Raw genomic sequence first — 11,684 nt, forward strand, 5'->3', positions numbered from 1 at the left:
GGAGGAATGGGGACATGCTTGACATGCGTGTATATGCAGAGGCAAATTCTGGAATTTTCTGAAATATACAATTGATTCCACATGGAATGGGAGAAAACTGGTCGGCGAAACTGACTTTTCACATTATGATCTTCAAAACTATTTGAGATTATAACCATAATCATAATTAGCTTTATAATTACGATTTTTAAAGTCCGTTGACCTAGACAGCCCTCCCTGCCGCGCTAGGTGGCACGTGCTGAGACAGACTTTGCAGTCTGAGTGTGACAATTTGCGGATCCACCCCCAGCGTGGCTGAAATTGGTCCCTCTTTCTTGCCTGGACTGGAGAACGGAAGGCAACTGCCGAACCTTCCACATGTGGCCACGAGAGGGCGCGCCGAAGCAGCCAAACTCACTCAGGAGCCGGACGCGCCCTTGGGAACCACCCTGAACAAAAAGCCGTCCAATTTTCAAAAGGCTGATAGGGGTCCCCACCGGGTGTTCACATTCGGTCTCCTCGTAAGTACACGAACCTAATTGCAATTTAATTTCTTCCAAATTGCATCAACAATTAAAGAGAAATTACTAATTACTCCCCTCGCCCTTTCTTTTTTTTTTTTTTTTTGCAATAGGCTTCTGGTAATTTCAGCAATTTAATGAAGTCCTTTGTGGGGAAGCAATTGGATTTCAATGACTTTCTCCCTCTAGCTCGCCGGGTAGGTTGAATCTGCCTTCTCTGTCCCTTATGATTTACTGTGAAACTGCCAACGTCTCAATGCATCATTTTGCCTTTGCTGTCTGATGATAACCTTCTTCCTCAGAACTGGGCGTATAAAGACATCTCTCTGTGGCAGTCAAGATGCACTTTCTCAAGTTCAAAAGGTAGAAAATAGAAAGTTTTTCTCCACTTGGGCCCCTCCCTTCCTCCCTCACAGTGACTTCCAAAGTCATTGCCTCTCTGGTCATTTATCCTTTTGCTCTCAGATTCTATCAGCCTTTTAGTAATGTCCATTATCTATCCGGAAGGATAGAAATGACTAACCCCTGGACCACCCTTTATTCCTCAATTCTAGGTATTGGGGGAAAAGAGTGGACCAAAAAAAACCCTACCTGTTCACAGTCACCAAAAGACCATTCACAAATGAATAGATAAACAAAATGCAGTCTATCCATATAATGGAATATTATTCAGCCATAAAAAGAAATTAGGTACTGACACATGCTACATCATGGTAAACCTCTTTTTTTAAGTGATTCAATATTTTTACAGATTACACTTTTTAAAGTTATTACAAAATAATGGCTACATTTCCCTGTACTGTACAATATAGCCTTGGTGCTTATCTATTTTATACATAGTTGTTTGTCTCGCTCAGTCCCAGACCCCATCTCGCCCCTCCCCACTTTCTTCTCTCCACTGGGAACCACTAGCTTGTTCTCTAGATCTGTGAGTCTGCTTCTGTCTTATTATAGACATTCATTTGCTTCATCTTGTGTAAATCTTGAAAACATCGTGTTAAGTGAAAAAGGTCAGACACATATTATGTGACACATATTATTTATATGAAATGTCCAGAATAGGCAAATCCATGGAGACAGCAGGTAGATAGATTAGTGGTAGCTAGGGGCTGGCTGGAGGGGGTAATGGGGGAGGGACTGCTTAATGGGTACAGGGTCTCCTTTAAGGTGATGAAAATGTTTTGGAACTAGAGGTGACGGTTGCACAACATTGTGAAGGTACTTAATGCCACTGAATTGTGTACACTTTACAGTGAATTTCATGTATGTATTATGTGTCTATACTTCATATATATACCATATTTATATTAAATTAGAGCTCACTCTGATGACCTCATTTTACCTTGATTACCTCTTTAAAGGCGCTATCTTCAAATACTGTCATATTCTAAGATTCTAGGGGTTAAGACTTCAATATATGAATTTTGAGGGGGCACAATCCATACCATAACCCTTCCTACCATCCATAAGTGTCTGGTAATGTTAGGTCCTGAAAAACCAACTCAGAAAGATTTCTGACCCTCCCTCTCTTACCTCCTCCTGGTCCAGGCACATTAGCAAGGCAGTCTGGCCACTGAACACAGATGTCCCCAGAAAGGGGTCATCTCCTCTGGGCCACTTCTTGAGTAATAATCAAAATGAAAGGGGTCAGGGGTGGGTGATCTATTCTGAAGATTCAGAATATCATCTTGTCCACTTCTGGGCTAATAGCCACCTAGGCTAGCTCTTCCTGGAATGTACCAGTGAGGCTCCTCCAGAGAAACAAAAACAACAGATGACACGTATATATGTGACATATATGGTACATGATTGACATATATGTATATGTAAGAGGGTGCTGAAGGAATTGGCTCGCATTATTATGGCTGCAGAAGTCCAAGACCTGCAGTCACGAAGCCGGAGACCAGGAGAGCCCTGGTGGTGGTGTAGTTCCGATCTGAGTCCGAAGGCCTGAGAACCAGGAGGGCCGATGTGTAAGTTCCAGTGTGAGTTCAAGTCCAGAGACTGATGTCCCAGCCGGAAGACAGTCAGGCCGAGAGAAAGGATTCTTTCTTACGGAGATGTTAATCTCTTCAGGCCTTCCGTGGATTAAATGAGGCTCCCCACAGTGAGGAAGGAGATCTGACTGACTCAGTCTCCCCATGCAAATGGACACAGTCACACCCAGAATAATGTTTGACCAACTGTCTGGGCTCCCCAGTGACCCAGTCAAGTTGACACCTAAAATCAATCATTACAAGAGAAACCTGGCAAAAGAGGGGCTGCGAGATCAAACTTCATTCTGCTTGAGCACCTGGACTCTCTTGTTGGATTAACATGGTCCTAGATCATAAGGAGAGTGAACACTTCATGGAGTACCCCGCTCACTGAGTCCCCTCCTGAGGCCCCCTAAAGCGGGGCCACAGTGTTTCTCTAAAAGTTTTATTAAAATGTCCTTGTCCTCGTACCAGCCTTGCAGACAGAGGGCTGGGAACACTTTGGTCTTCAGGATTTATGGAGAAGGAAAGGACATTAGCAATCTTTTGTCCTTCAGAGCCACCTCTAGAGCTTTCCTTACAAAGGAAAATACCCTGGTCTCAAACTGCTGCAAATGCCTTAAATCTGTCTGCTGGGTCTGCCGTGCCCTGCTTGGGGGCTCTAACCACGACTGGGCCATCTTTCTCCTTAACCTCACAGAGAAGTCTATTGGGAACAGCAGGGGTTGGCCCCAGCTCCTGTACCTCCCACACAAAGCACCTGTCAACCTCTTGTCCATCTCCATTCCCATAACCATTGCTCAGTCATTCTTTGGCCAAGTGCCCCAGTTAGTGGCCTGAATGAACAAGACAAATTGGACAGACTGTTCTCAGGCAGTTGTTTAATTATTCAAACTGAACTGGCACCTTTAGGTCTACCAGTTGGCCAAGAGAACATGTTTGTGATATTATCACCTTGTACCCTCTGATTGATATAGGTCCCACATGGAAGGCCCCAGCAGTTGAAAACAACACTCTTCTCTTTCCAGGAGCTCCATGAGCAACTCTGGAACTATACTTCTTGTGTGTAAGTCAGGCATTAACTCGTCTCCCTCCTGAAAACACCATGGCTTTGCACCATAGGAGTGGTCATAAGAGATCTTCAAGTGTTTAAGAAAAGAACAGGATAACTGGCATAGTTGCAGGGATCTTGCCAAAATGAGGCCACCCTCATATTCCCAGGATAATATCTGACTCACTATTTCTGACACCCTGTGGGCAGTTATCGCCTAGATGGAAGTCATCCTGGTGGAAGAGGTGGTATGCAACCGGTCCCTGACTTTAGCTGAAGTGATCAATGACACCATCTCAGCCTCAGCCTCAACTCACTGGCCTGGGATGTTATAGATGATGTAGTTGCTGTAGTCTTCTTTTTTGTGGTCCACAGTGGAACATGTGCAAAAGCCAGTACATCTTCCTGTATCTGGACCGATGCTTTCCAAGAGGAAAGGTCAGCATAACAATTTAAGGAGAAAGCCATCTGGCTTTCTAAGATTGACCCAGATGGTTTATGGGATTTGTTCAGCTGGTTGAGTCCGGAACCATGAGCGGAGGGATTGCCAAGGCCAGTACCGTTGGCTGGAGTCCTATTGAGAGTGGCCTTAATCAAGTGCCATGTGAGACAAAGTGAATGGATTTGGGTCGAACCTCTGTTGGTTGGATGAACTGATGTGGCCAATGGAGTGGCGTACTCATGGGAGGATTTGCCAAAAGCCAAGATAGTATAAAAACAAAAGGTGGATGTTGTTGGGAGAGAAGTCTTCATGGGTCTTCCCGCGTATCTGCATGTTTTATGAACAGAACTTTCCCGAGTTGTCTTTTTAAAGATGTTTGTATAGAGAACAGCCTTGGAAGATTGAGACAGTATCTCTTTCTGAAGCAAAGGGCAAATTAGTTTACTGTCCAGTATAAGAAGAGAATGTCACAAAAAAAAAAAAAAAAAGAGAGAGAGAGAGAAGGAGGAGGAGGAGGAGGAAGGAGAAGGGGAAGGAGGAGGAGGAGAAGAAGAAGAAGAAGAAGAAATGTCTCTCTCTGGGCAAAGGTTAGGCAGGCTTATTGCCCATCATAAAAGGTTCGCAGTCCCTAAGCTCAAGCTTCCTTTTCTACAATGCATTCATTGTGCACCAGCCTCCCTGTCCCTTTTGCATCACCCTTTGGGAACTAGGGCTTGGGGAACTGCACAAATACTGGTACACAGTCACCGCTATTGCAGTGAGTGGTAAAGGTCCTTTATCTCTGACCTGGGAGCCTTGCTCCATGAAGCTGCCAGAGGACAGTTTGTTCACTTGCAAGTAGAACAAGATCTCAGACCTTTTAAGGTTCTTGACAAATCTGTCTAGCATGTTTTTTTTATTGAGAACCTCCTTTCTTTCTAGGTGCTGTTGTAAATGCTGGGTCTAGAGAAATGAACAAAGTGTCTATCTTCAGAATAAAGCTTATATTCCAATGGGGTGGAATGTGAGAGGGTAAATTGGGGCATCCCTTGTGCAGAGTAGTTTGGAAGAACAAATTTAAAACCTTAAAAATGTGCCTACCTCTTGAGCAATTGTAAGAATTCATACTAAGGGAAACATCAGACAAGTACACAGAGATATGTGACCAGGGCTATTTCTCACAGCATTGTTTTTAGAAGTTTTTCTTAATTTGTCTCATTCAAGCACTATGTTCGTGATCTGACTTTTATCCACACACTATAATACTATTTTCTTAGTTTTCTAACTGACACAGCATATTTAGTTACATAAGTTTCATTATTAAATTAAACCTTATGTGACTATCAAAAGGCTAGTTACTTTATTTCTAATAAATATATAATATATAAGCAAATACATATAATATGTATACAAAAAAATACATAACTATTTAAATGTTTCATAGTACATTCATCAATGTGTTATCCAAAATCACACTGTATTACTCCAGTTATATGTATCACATTATGAGAAATTATTACTTTTTAACAACAAAAAAAACTGGAAGTGACAGTTAAACAAATTATAGTGTATCTGTATAAATTAAAGGAATGTTAGCAGGCATTGCAAGTAATGATATAATGTATATTGATTTTCTTGGAAAAATCTTTATGATAAAATATAAATTAAAAGCAAATCAGATCCAAAATAATGTTATCCCACTTGTGTAGATAAATATATATTATACATATTATATGCATTTATTTTTGTACATGTATAGAAAATATTCTAGAAGCATTCATTGTCCTTGAGTGACTGAAACCACAGGCAAATTTTAATTTCTTTTGGTTTAGCTAAAAAGAAGTTTAGTTTTGTGGTTTTGTTTTTAAGACTAGAGAGAGGTAATTCATTATGTGCATATGCCCTGGGGGAAATATGATGTCTGTGTTGATCGCAACACCAATTCTTCCATAGTATTAATTTTCAATAGATTGCCAAGTAATTGAATAGAGCTGGAAGGAGCGCTCTTGAAAGTTAATAAATTTGAGATATGAAATTAACAAGCCATGATGGATCAACTTACTCTTCAACCTCAAATGTATAAATAAATGACTGAAAACACTACAGGAAGGAAAGGTGTATGTCTTCATAATTTATGTTAGAAGCAGCACATAAAGTCACAGAACATCGAAGCTTGAAAAAGAACTCATAAAGTTATTCTGCTCCCACCTGGACATTGGGAAGATGCAGAAATTGAAACTCACTCACTGGCTGATACATCCAAAATTACATGTTTGCATTCGTGGCAGAGAGAAAGACAAGAACCCAGGTGTTCTGGGCCCCAGGCCAGTGGGAAGGAGTGATTTGTTGTGCAATGAATGTATTATGTTCAAATCTCAGTCCTGTTATGTCCTTGTATCCTGGCTGAGGCAACTTGGATGAGTTAATTTAACTTTTCTGGACAAGGATTTCCTCATCCTTGGAATGGGAATAATGCTTATCTCAGAGAATTCTTGCGAGATTTCAACAGCATGGCAGACACTACAGGCTGCCTACAGGCTGTCCGTTCCCCCTTCTTCCTAGAAGGACCCCAGTTTTGTTTGGGGCAGTGGGCTTTTCTAAGCATGCTCATTTCCATGATGCTGGAGTGACACAGGTTCTGCCAATGACTAATAAGCTGAGGGTTTCTGGGAACGCTTTTGCCTTATGGAGTCAGGCCCTGCCCCTTTCTGCTTCCTGCCTTTTCCCCAAGACAATACAGGTGTAGGGCTGGAAATGGAGCAGCCACGTCCCAGCCAAGGAAACTTAGGCATGAAGGCAGAAGCCAAAATGCTGATGACATCATGCTGAAGACATCGAAGAGGAAAGAGAAACAGCCTGGGATGGCTTTGTCATCAAACAGCTTCACCAGCCGCAGATTGCCTGTTTCTAGACTTCCTACGGGAGGGAAAAATAAATTCCTATTTGGTTAAGCTCCAGAGGTATATTGGCAGGTTGGTCCCAATTATTTCCTGCTCTGCAGTGGAATTATCCATCTACCCTCTTGGCCTCATGAAGGGCAAGGTATCCTTCCCCATGTCTTGATTTTGGGCTTGGTCAGGTGACTTGAATAGGCTATTGGGATATTGGCTGATTAAATGTTAAGGAGAACCTTAGAATAAATATGCTTGTGCAGCTGGGCTTGTCCTCTTGTGCCTCTGCATCTCCATGGAAGAATAGACCTCAAGAAACCTGATTGTCTTAGAAGAGACGAGAGAAGCAGGACTTAAACAAACCCATGGCTCAGTGCTAAGCCTAACCTAGAACAATCAAATTTAGCCAGTCTGCAGAAGTATGAGCAATAATAAAAGTGTTTGCTATCATATGCATTGAGATTTGGGATTGTTTGTTATCCAGCAATTGCTGATGAATACACCCTGGTCAAGTATTCTATTACTGGTACCCAAAAGCATTCTTAACAAATATGAACAAGGTAACACATGAAGAATGCCTGGTACCTACTAGATGTTTAATAAATATCAGTTGCTTTTTTTTTTTTTTTAATTCTCCCACACAGTTTCATTTCTGGAAAAGGAAGACATTTCTTTGCATGTTAGTTGGCCTTTTGTTTTGGTCTGTGGCTCTTTCAATGGGTTTTCACCTGGAATTCAATCATTCCTATTGTGTCTATTTTTCCAATATAACATTATTCCAGACTTCAAAAAAGAAATTAAAACAAACCTTCAGCAGCATGGTCTATGGACTTAATTTTCTAAGAACTGAGATTTCTGGCATGGAATTAATAACTATAACCAGAAGACTTATGGAAAGCATCAAAATACTCTTTGCTCAGTCACGAGACACAGTTAACTTAAACCAGCCTGTGAACTTTCTCTTCATTTTATTTAACTTGTACCTTTTATGTGGGTACTGAGGTTTTGATACCAGGCAACTGCTATGTAATGATCTCTTGCTGCTAGTAAATGCCCAGGCCAAGCCATCGTGATTGTTCTTATAGCAGGAGACACTGATCTCAAGAAACCGTCCAGTTACAGTGACTGTGTGTGGTATGGTGAGTGACGGAGGGGGCTGAAGTACACTGGACTTCCAAGTCCTGTTCTGGGGCAGCTGCCCTTTCAGGAGCTCCAGGGATAGAGCTGTTGTGTTTGTGCATGCTGAACTGCTAAGTCAAAAGCAGGCTGAAGCCTTCACTTACCACCACTTAGTATGGTTCAAGGACCAGCAGCATCTGCATGACCTGGGAGCAGGTTAGAAATGCAGGATCGCAGGTGCAGCCCCAGACCTACTGACTCAGAATCTGCATTTTTAACGAGATCTCCAAGCAAGTTTTTTTTTTTAGTTTAAAAAATTGAGATATAATTCATGTACTGTAAGTTAACCATTTTAAATGTACACTTTTTACTATATTCACAAAGATGTGCATCCATCATCACTAATTCCAGAAGTTTTCATTCCCCCAAAACAGGCATCATTCCTATAAGCAGTCATTCCCCATCCATCACCCCCTCCCCCCAGCCCCGGTCAGCTTCTAATCTATTTTCGGTCTCTGTAGATATGCCTATTGTGGGCATGTCACAAACTTGGAATCACATGTTCTGTGGCCTTTTGTGTCTGACGTCTGACCCTTAGCATAATTTTTTCTGGGTTCATCCATGTTGGAGTATAAATCAGTAGTTCATTCATTATTATGGATGTGTGATATTCCATTGTATGGATGTGTCACATTCTGTGTATTCAGTCATCAGTTGATGGACATTGGAATTGTTTCCGCATTTTGGTTATTACAAATAATGCTAGAATGAACACTTGGGTACGAGGTTTTATGGAGGAATATGTTTTCATTCCTTTTGGGCATATATCTACAAGTCAAGTTTCTGGATCACATGGTAACTCTATGTTTAACCTTTTGAAGAACTGCCAGACTATTTCTAAACTAACGGCACCATTCTACATTCCCACCAGCGGAGTTTTGGGTTTCAGTTTCTCTGCATCCTCGCCAACACATGTTATTGTCTTTTATTTTTAATTTTCATAAAATATGTATAACATAAACTTTATCATTTTAACCATGTTAAGTGTGTAGTTCAGTGGTATTAAGTGCATTTATATTGTTCTGCAACCATCACCACCATCCATCCATAGACATTTTCATCTTGCAAAACGTAACTCCACACCGCATAAACAACTTCCCACTTTCCTCCTCCCAACCCCTGGCAACCACCAATTTATATTTGTCTCTATGATTTTGATGACTCTAGGTACCTCATATTAGTGGAATCATACAGTATTTGTGTGTGTGTGTGTGTGTGTGTGAGTCTGACATTTCATTTAGCATACTGAATTCAAGGTTCGACCATATTGTAGTAAGTGTCAGAATCTCCTTCCTTTTCAAGGCTGAATAATGTTCCACTGTATGCATACACCACATTGTATTCTTCCTTTCATCCATGGATAGACCCTTGGGCTGCATCCACGTTTTAGCAATTGTGAATAATACTTCTATGAACATAGGTGTACAGATATCTCTTAGAGACCTTGCTTTCAATTCTACAAAAGAACTGAAATTCAGAATTTCAGAAGTGGAATTTCTGGCTCATACGGTAATTCTATATTTAATTTTTTTGAGGAACCACCATGCTGTTCTGCATAGTGGCTGCACCATTTTACATTTCCACCATCAATGCATAAGTGTAACAATTTCTCTGCATCCCCACCGTCACTTGTTATTTTCTGTTTTTGTTTGTTTGTCGGCTTTTTGATAATAGCCACTGTAACGAGGGGGCATCTTATTGAGGTTCAATTTGGATTTTCCTAATGATTAGTGATGCTGAGCATCTTTTTATGTCCTCATTGGCCGTTTGTATATCTTCTTTGGAGAAATGTCTATTCAAGTCCTTTGTCCATTTTTGATTTGGTGGTTTTGCTGTTGAGTTTTAGGAGTTCTCTATATATTCTGGATGTTAATCCCTTATTAGGTATATGGTTTGCAAATATCCTCTCCCATTCTGTGAGTTACCTTTTCACTCTGTTGCTAGTGCCTTTCGACACACAAAAAATTTAAATCTTCATGAAGTCCAATATGTCTGTGTTTTCTTTTGGTGCCTGTGCATTGTTGGTGTCATAGCCAAGAAACTGTTGCCAAATCCAATATCATGAAGCTTTTGTCCTATGTTTCCTTCTAAGAGTTATAATTTTAGCTCTTACGTTTAAATCTTTCATCCATTTTGTGTTAATTTTGACATGATATTAAATAAGGGTCCAACTTCATTCTTCTGCACATGGAATTCCTTTTCAGAATCAGTGTAGTGTTGTGTTCTGCCTTACCCTTACCTCCACCCTCCCTATTCTGTACCTTCCTCTGCACTCCAACACTCCTCTTAAGCCTCCTTCAGACCACTTATAAACTTGAATTGTGATTGCCTATTTAGTTATCTGTCTCCTTCACTAAACTACAAGCTCAGTGAAGGCGGGACCCATGTCTTTCTTGTCCCCCACACTGCCCACTCTACCTCCAGCCCTTTACCCAGTCTCTGACACAGAAGTAGATAATCAGAAAACAGGTATAGTGTGATATAATAAGAAATATATTGGATCTTTGCCCTGGGTTCCTAGTACAGAGCTCCTAAAATCCTTGGAATCTCCTGAGTGATAGGAGTGTCTTTTGTTATTTGTTAACAAGCCCACTTCCTTGCATCTGAGTTTATGCTAATGAAATGATTTAGGATGGAGCCTTTAGATAGTCTCAGGAGGGTGCTGGTTACCTGAAAGACCAAATACAGTCATCCCACGGAATCCTTGGGGGTGGGTTCCAGGAGCCCCTCAGATACCAAAATTTGCAGATGCTCAAGTCCCTTATGTAAAATGATGTAGTATTTGCATGTAACCTATGCACATCCTCCCGCATACTTTAAATCATCTCTAGATTACTTAGAACACCTAATACAATGTAAATAGTATATAAACAGTTGTAAATACAATGTAAATGATATGTAAATAGCTGTCAGAGCATAGCAAATTCAAGTTTTGCTTTTTGGAACTTTCCAGAATTTTTGTAACAGAGACTAGAGAATAACCTTTGTTTACAGGGACACCAAGACCTGGCCCACGTGGACGGCTGCAAGAACAAAGAATGCCTGCAGCAAGAAGTTTGCAACAAGCAACCACACCCCCTCCCTTGTTTTTTGTAGAAAAGGAGCCTGTGTTCTGACTAGAGCAGGATGGTTCTCCAAGACATTAGTCTGCCATCCTCTCGGTCTGCCGGCTTTCTGAATAAAGTCACTATTCCTTGCCTCAACACCTCATCTCCTGATTTATTGGCTTGTCGTGCAGAGAGCAGAACGAGTTTGGACTCAGCAACATTTTCTTTTAAAAATACTTTTTACCCACAGTTGGTCGAATCCAAGCAAGCAGAACTCATTGATACTGAGGGCTGATGATATGTGTTTAGAGGGTGAGAACTTTCAGCCCCACCCACTGACCTCCGGGGATGGGGGGCGGATTGGAGATGAGCAGTATATAAAAACTCTTTTACAACAAGATTGAGGTCTCATGAGTTTCTGGGTTGGCTCGGAGGTAACTCCCCCAGGGAGGCCGTGGAAGCTCAAAACTTGCCTGTGCCTCTCTTTCATGTCTGTTCCTGAGTTTTATCTTTTATGGTAAATTGGTGAATGTAAGTGGAGTTCTGAGTCATTCTAGCAAATTACTGAACTTGAGGAGGGAGTTGTGAGAACCCCCAAATTTGTAGCCTGTTGGTCAGA

General features: G+C 41.2%; 1 long non-coding RNA gene across 1 annotated transcript; it reads left to right on the forward strand.

Moving 5' to 3' along the window:
• The first annotated feature begins 396 nt into the window (after nt 1-396).
• On the forward strand, nt 397-11,208 carry LOC123618571 (uncharacterized). Its single transcript, XR_006727030.2, has 3 exons — nt 397-500; nt 614-697; nt 11,013-11,208. It is a non-coding gene; the product is annotated as an uncharacterized LOC123618571 (long non-coding RNA).
• Nucleotides 11,209-11,684: the final 476 nt, after the last annotated feature.

This window comes from Camelus bactrianus, chromosome 18 (assembly GCF_048773025.1).
Source record: "Camelus bactrianus isolate YW-2024 breed Bactrian camel chromosome 18, ASM4877302v1, whole genome shotgun sequence".
NCBI classification, from domain to species: Eukaryota; Metazoa; Chordata; class Mammalia; order Artiodactyla; family Camelidae; genus Camelus; species Camelus bactrianus.